The following is an 8,265-nucleotide window of genomic DNA, read 5'->3' as shown; positions in this document are numbered from 1 at the left end:
CAGGCTATAAATTCTGATTTCAGTCTCAAGAGAAATCTATGTATGCTAATTATGATCACCTTAATCATAATGGTGCCTTGCTATGAACACTGAGAAGCTGACTTTCAAAGCAAGAGGAAAACTGTGCATATCTGTGCATGGAGTTTGCTTTTGGAAACAGAAACGGTGAATTTCATGCAGGGGTATTGTGCGGCTGGCAGCAGTGGTGCATACTTCCTCTCTGCGCTGCCCTGCCATTGTGCTACTAACCTAAAGGGATCATCTACTGCTGCAGCTGCTAACACTTCTCTACTGGCGGCAAATATTGCCCCATAATTCCTACTGTGGCATATAGGGCCCCTGAGAATAACGTCATACTCTCTGGAATGCAGCTGCTAGATAGCCCTCAGTATTCCCCACATATTGTGTTAGGGATCATGGGGTGTTACCTGCAGCCCGATCAGAAGAGCAAGTGGCAGCAGTAGGAATTGCCAGGGACACGGGGGTTCCCTTCTCCCTCCGGGGTTACTAATCATTTCCTTCCTGTAGTCAGATTTGGAGGTTGAACAGCCCCCAACTACTGCAGTGGTAGGAGTCACCCAATCTCCCCGGAAGATGCTAGATAGAAGGACACCTAGCCTTAGAATTGAGTTGGGAATAAGACATCAAAACTCCTATGAAAGTCATCTAGGGAGTCTTGAGTTTGTACTGGGGTCTCCCAGGGCCTAGGAGAGGGGAAGTGGCTGGAGCACAGGTTGAACATGAGCTGGGGGAAAGTGACAGCAGTTTTCTGTGCTAATACTAATTCTACTACTGTGAAACCAAAACCTCCAAGTTAACTTGCATCAGTTGATCAGTGCCAAATATCTGCAACGAGACTCCATAGTGCCTGGTTCATATGGCCCACATGGAACTTTATTAAAGCAAATTAGAGCCAAATTCCACTGTGGGTTTCACAGGACCCAGTTACCTACAGCCCCAGCTAACCTCAGAAAAGTTGTTCATGTGTAAATGAAAGCAGAATTTGTTCTTTTGATGGAAATAATGCTAAAAGACCAATATTCAATACCTACCTCTTCCACTAGCTTCTTGTAGGACACTGGGCAAATCAATTTCTCTGTGTCTCAGTTCCCCCACCTGTAAACTGGGTGAAATTACACTTCCCTACCTCACAGAGAGGTTGTGAGGATACATTCATTAATAACCACGAGCTGCTCAGAGGATGTGATGATGAGGCCATATAAGTACGTAGACAGAGTGATCTGTTTGAATCATTGTATTTCTATGGCTTTTAAGATGGTTTCACTCCCCTCTTTTGACTGATCTCAAAGAAGAAGAAATAAATTGTTCACTTTATTGTATAAGTGGGGCTGGTAGCATTGCCTGTTATTAAGGTTGCCAGACACTTCCCAATATACAACCCCATCTTCTGTTGCCTATAACTTTATTAGTCATAGTATTATTGTAGCAGATAGGAGCCCTAATCACAGACCAGGACCCCAACTTTGCCAAATTTTAACCACTTGGACTGAAGTTTTCCAGGCTGGGTGTTGACTTCGGCTGAAATTTGTTTCAGAAAACTTCAGCCAAATGGTTCAGCCATTTCCAAGAACGAGGGAAATATACGTTGTTTTGCCCAAGTTAAAAAAAGTCTGGTGACTTTATCTTTCATAGAATCATAGAATATCAGGGTTGGAAGGGACCTCAGGAGGTCATCTAGGCCAACCCCCTGCTCAAAGCAGGACCAATTCCCAACTAAATCATCCCAGCCAGGGCTTTGTCAAGCCTGACCTTAAAAACCTCTAAGGAAGGAAAAGCTTTAGTGCTCTGCTTTGGAGCAGGGACTTAAAGTTTGGCAGGAAGACAGCCCTTATGTCAGGGATGTGCCTATTCCCATCTCTGCCCTAATTTGGCCCAGTTATAAGCCCTTGGGGGAAAAAACCCCACAGTTCGCACATACTCAGTAGAGACATCTTAGATTTTTATCCCCTAAATTCCCCAAAGATTCCATCTACACTGATCATGCTCCTGCTGGGGCTGAACTGAGCTTTCCCTGCAAGTGCAGCTCTGGGCCATGCTGGGTCTAGACACTTGAACGGAGAGCAGTAAACCTGTTTGTCTTGTGCTTTCAATGATCCTCATGCTAGTCCCAGGCAACTTGGAGGGGGAAGCCACCGGATTCAAATGTCTGACAAGAGTCAGACTTGGCTGAGGTGGGTACTTTGCATTAGGGTCCTGTGGAAAACAAAAAGCATGTAATCACAGCCTGGATCATAACATATACATAAAAGGGGACTGAATTAAGGTTGCACATGGAACATTAATACTGGCATTTCCTAACTTTCGAGTACTTCACTTTACAACCTTCATAACATTCTTTTAACTTTTTTGTATGTAGTATTAGTAAAAATAGCAACTATATTTCATTTGAAAGGACAAGTATCTGTTAGCTTAAAAACACTTGTTTTCTTCCTTGAAATTCCTATTTCTGGGAGCTGGCAGTCAGAGGTGAATGATAAATAAAGCTCTGCATGACTTCCATAATGAGTGCCAAACCAGTCAAAACTTACTAGGCTGTGCTACAAAGCAAGCCACTGGGTTGCATGATCAAGAGAAGCAGGGAGTATCTCAAGCAAACTGAGGCAGAGTAATATTTTGGGAACCATTTGAAGCACTTCTGTGTCCAATGGGTTCAAGAGTTTGCATGGACCCAGAGTGTCCAGGGATGCTACGAGGGCTGTGAACTCCCATGCAGTGACACCAGCTGACAGGGCTTTGAGCTGGTTGCTGAAGATACACTTAAGCCCTAACATAACACCTCTGAGCCAAAACCAGTCCCACACCACCCCAATTACAATAAAAGTCTGGATCCACTGATACAAAGTTCCCATGGAGATATTCAACCATGAAAACACTCTGTTCTGGCTTCACTTATGTTGAATTAAATAATTTAATGTAAGAAGGAGAATTGTGTTCCCAGGCCTTCACCCTCACCATACACTGAGCCACCTCCTCAGTTCTAGCCCCACACTATGTTCTTCTGCCTTTATTACTGGAATTGCCCCCTTTGCACACATGTACACAAATCAATTTGGACAAATAAGAGAAAAGCCATCCTGGGCAATCCTGTTCTTGTTCTGTCGGACTGAAGAATGGCAGTTCATATTAAATTGGTGGTTGTAGTTTTGAATGCACCTGCAGCTTTTCCCAAAGTGTAAGATTAGCAGTTAATAGAGTGGCTCCAACAGAACTGGCTGCTCTCCAAGGGTTTTTTTCAGGTTAGAGAAAAAAGCATTTGTAAAAGAAAGACACAGGTTGTTCCTTTTTCCCTGAGGTTCTCTAGGAGTGAAGGTTCAGTTATGAAGAGGTATTTGGACACACAAAACTGTTGATTAGAGATGGCTGGATATTGAAATAACTGCTACTCATTTCTACCCACAGGTGCTTAATAATAACTTGCACTGGGGTGGGCTACCTCCCTTTCTCATGAACGGCGAAAATTTAGTGTGGGTGTCTGCTACCTACTTCATTACTAAACTAACACCATGCTAGGCTTATAGTACAAATTTAAGAAGTTGAGAAACATAATGAGGCAAGTTTAATCTTGGTGGAACTCAGCTGTAACTAGGACAAATTTGGGTCGGTATTTTTAGAAGAGCATGCAAAGAAAATATTATGTTTTAAATTGATAGGAGGAAAGATGAAGCAATCACTCCAGCTAATGAAGCAATCCAGATTGTTTGCACAGTTTGGGCTTGTTTGCTTTGTTGTTAAAATCTAATATTATAATTCCAATTTAAAGTGTTAACCTGGCAGTTCCTTGTATGCAGAAGTCTGGGGGACATCAGGAAGTGATAGGGTTTTGAAGGTGGTGCCACTGATTTCAATAGAATATGAAGCTGTAAAAAGTGTATCTATAGAACCACATGGGCATTGTGGTGTTAGATGTTAGGGATGTGCATGGAATCTAGTCCCATACTTGCTTAGGTTTTTTGTGTTTGTATCTGTTCACTGTTTCAGGGAACCATATATGGGGTCAAGGAAGCAAATGGAATTCCCATCCCTCGCTGAACAGTTTAGTATATTCCAACAAAAATTACCCCCTTCCTGTTTGGGCTTACTAGTTGCTCAAACAACAGCAAAAATGTAGACCTCAGTATTAATTCTCCCCAAGCTTATGGGGAGAATTAATATTGTCCCAAGCCCTAGTTCCCATCAGCCAAACAACCACTGCCACTTGCCCTCTATCATGGGTGAGGTTAATGAGAAATGCCTGCCACACAGGGCCAGTGCAAGGATGTTTCGCGCCCTAGGCAAAACTTCCATCTTGCGCCCTCCCCCCCACCCCACGCCCCCACCCTGAGGCGCCCCCCCCCCCGCGGCAGCTCCCCCCCTCCGCCCTGAGGCGCCCCCCTTGTGGCACCCCCCTTGTGGAGAAGTGAAGCAGCTCACCCCTGCCCCACCTCCTCCCTGAGCACGCCATTGCTGCTTCACTTTTCCCGCCTCCCAAGCTTGCGGCGCCAATCAGCGTAGGTGCCACAAGCCTGGAAGGTGGGAGAAGTGAAGCAGTCATGGCGTGCTCGGGGAGGAGGCGGGGCAGGGGTGAGCTGGGGCAGGGAGTTCCCCTGCGTGCTGCCCCCCCCCCTTACTTGCTACAGGCAGTCCTCTCCACGCTCCCCTGTCCCAGCTCCCTCCGCCTAAATGCTGGCAGCAACCAGGGTGGCCGAAGATCCGTCCGCCGCGGTCGCTGCCGAAGAAAATGGCGCCCCCCCAAATCCTAGCACCCTAGGCGACTGCCTAGGTCGCCTAAATGGTTGCACCGGCCCTGCTGCCACAACATGTCAGCAAATCAATCAGCATTCTCTCTAGAGTTCCAACTCCTGCTAGCAGGTAGGTCAACAAAAGAACTCTGCCACCTCGTTACGTGCCAAAATTGGAGACATCTGGGTGAAATCCTCATCGACTGCTCCAGCCCCTTTACACCAAGTGAAAAGGCCAGAGTCTCATAAAGGAGATCTATGAGCCTCAAGTCCAGTTGGGGAAGAATTTCTTTGGCCCAGGAACAGCAATAGGAAGCTGCGTGCTGCCTTCCAAGGACCCCCTCACAAACCCTGGCATTGGGGGCATGTCAGGTGTGTTAGAGGCTTGGCCAAAGCGGCAGCACTACAACACGTAGAGCAGCCCAGGGATGTTGCTGTAACTCAGGCCTTCAGAGCTGTCTAAGTTACGCCATTGTCTGCTTCAGCCCCCAGGAGTAGCCCAGGATCAGGAGAGTGCAAAGGTGGCTTACAGCCACCATAGCCCCCTCCTTCCGGTCTGCAAGTCCTCAGCCCAGGACTGCTCAAGGTATCTGATTTCCTGGGTAATTTTAATACTGTGCGAATACCAGCTTTCTCACCCCGCCCCCCCATGATAATTTAAGAGGTTAAAAAAAAAAAGCCAGTGGAAAACGAATACAAGCACCGAGATATGCATGACTGTGCAATTTGGTTTCACACAGCCCTAGCAGATGTACATTTTATATCCCCGAGTCTCTGGAATGAATAAACTACTAAAAAGAAGGGGGAGAGGAATACATTGTCAGAAGCAGAGATGAAAATGAAAGACAAATGAGTGACTTAAAAAAACCCAGCATAAACTCCAATTTTAAAAGCGGCTAATACACTCAATAACTCACCGGTGCCCTGGGTATACCGACTTCTTGCATGGCCGGAGTCCCCCAGCACTATGAGTGCATTCAAGGGCTGCAGATATCTTGCGCAGTCATATGCCCAGTTGTATTTTATGGTAATGGTGATAAGATGAATGCCTATAATACAGCAAATAAAAATTGCTGGCAAACTGTTCAATATTATCTTTTCCAGCAATATTATGGAGGAGGGAGAGGGCCCTAACAAATGATGACTAGAGTATAAAAATAATATATTAAATTACAAGTGAACAGCAACTCAATATTTTTCTCTCAGCTTTGTTATAGATTGCGGGGGGGCGGGGGGAAAGGGGGCAGCATGCTACTTCACCAAACTCCAAAATCCCTTAAGAAGAGATCCTTTGACACTGTTCATGTTTTCCAAGCTTCCTCTTTCTCCCCTTGGTACTGATTTTATTTTGGGCCTCTCTCTTACCATCAACTGACTGTGCCTGTTTATATTATTGGCAGGGCGGGCAATTCCACCTATTATTAAGGTTGCCTGACACTTCCCATCATAAGACCGTGTTTTCAGTTGCTTATGACTTTGCCAAAACTTCAATTGCTTGGGCTGAAATTTTCTATGCCAGGTGTCTGCCTCAGGCTGATTTGGGGAAGAGGGGGGAGATTTCGGCCAAAATGGTTCAGATGTTTCTGAAAATGAGGCTAAGGAAAAATAAGTTGTTTTGGCCAATCTTTAAAAAATGTATGAACTTTTCTTTGAACATTACCAGCTCCCCATGGTTTGGCGCACGGACGTGAAAATTTGGCAGGAGTGAGGCCTTTGTGACAAGGGTGTGCTTTGGCCATCCCTGAGAAAATCTGCCTGAATCTGGCCATTTTGAAAAAAATCACAGGTCACCCTTCTTATATTTTATTGGTTAAATTCCTTGAAGTTTCCATCTGCACTGGGCTTGCTCCTGCCTGGGCCTGAGCAGAACTTTCACTGCAATTGCAGTTCTGGGCTGCTGCAAGCTGTGCTGGGCCTGGGCACCTAAACTAAGAAGGGGGAGCCTGTCTCACCTTTGCTGTCAATGACACCCCCCACCACCACAGGGCCCAGGCAATGAGCAGGAGGAGGAAGCTGACTAATTCTAATGCCAAGGGCAAAAGAATAGGACAGTGGGAGGGTGGAAGGAGAAAATCGACACAAAGAGCCTGGGGTGGGAACTGGGATTGGAGGCTGGAAGGGCAGAGAAAAGGAAAACTTGGGATCGTGCATGTTGGGGCAGTGGTGGAAACTGGGCCTGACTGGGCAACGAGATTGGGCCTGGCTGGACTATGACAGGCTAGATTAAAAGACTAGGCCAGAGAGGGGACTGGGGGAGGGATAGGAAGCCTGTAGTGGGGGAGGGGAGGAGACTGAGATTGAGGAGCCAACAGGGAGATTGGGACAGGCTGGAAAGGAAACGGGGTTTGAGACTCAGAGGGGCAGTGGGAAGGTGGTGAGCGCAGACGCATCTAATGAATAGCCAGGAGCAGAGAGATGGGACTGGCTGGGCAAAGAGATGGGACAAGGAGCGGGGGTAGACATGCTGAGAAAGGACGAGGAGGAAAACTGGGACTGGGAGCCAGCTGAGACAGAGAATGGGACTGGGGCTGCAACTGAAGGCCAGGTGGAGGAGATTGGATGAGGAGCAAGGAGGGAGGGGGAACCGGAATTGGCTGGATAAGGAGGAACTGGGAATGTCTGAGAAAGAAGACTGGGAGGAGACTGCGACTGGGAGCCTGGAGGGGTGAGAGAAGGCTTGCTGGGCAAGAAAATTGGCATGAGACGCCTCAGTGGAGACTGGGACTGGTTAGTTTTGGAGAATGGGACTGGGACAAAGAGACAGGCCTGGGACAGGGACAGCTTGGAAACAATGGAGCAAGAAGGGGTCTCGGATGAGGGGACTGAGCAGAAGAGTCAGTGCTCACTAGACACATTCCCCTCCAGAGCCTGGACTGGAACCCAAGACTCCTGAATCTCACCATTCCCCAGTTGTCAGCAAAAATCTGTGAATCCCACTGGCAAAGTGTCCCATCCCCCTCTAGTGCTGGGCCACAGAGAGGATGACAACCTACTACCAGCATCAGTTTCTCTGTTAGCTGAAAGTGGCAGAAGTGAACGTGGTGGAATTTAAGTTTCCAACTCTGCTGATGACACATGAGGGTGTCAATATGATGCCACATGATAAAATTTTGTTTTCAGCTTACTTTTAAAAAAACAAAACCTAGGAAACTACACACACACACACACACACACATAAAATCCATTAAAATAACATAATGAACGTTGCAAAGCCAAGCACTCAAAAGCTACGTTTCCTATGCAACCCTAATTCGGCAACCTTGTGTGTATTCATTGTGATGCACTCTTTAATTACTGGATCTCGTACTAATTTTAATACAGAACCCCTGCCCCATTTAGTGCAAAGGCTGGACCTGGTCTGGGGTTAAATCAGGGTTGCATAGTGAATAAGGCTGTTGTCTGTAAGACCCTTGTCTCATTTTTTTGCAGAAGGTGGAAGGAGTGTATTGAGCATGAGATAGGAGACTGCAGAAAGAGAAAGACTGGGCCCATGGTTTATTACTTGTAATATTTAGGGCCCTACCAA

This window comes from Mauremys reevesii, linkage group 1, assembly GCF_016161935.1.
Source record: "Mauremys reevesii isolate NIE-2019 linkage group 1, ASM1616193v1, whole genome shotgun sequence".
Taxonomy (NCBI): Eukaryota; Metazoa; Chordata; order Testudines; family Geoemydidae; genus Mauremys; species Mauremys reevesii.
The sequence above is the reverse complement of the archived record's forward strand: the minus strand, read 5'-3'. Positions refer to the sequence as shown.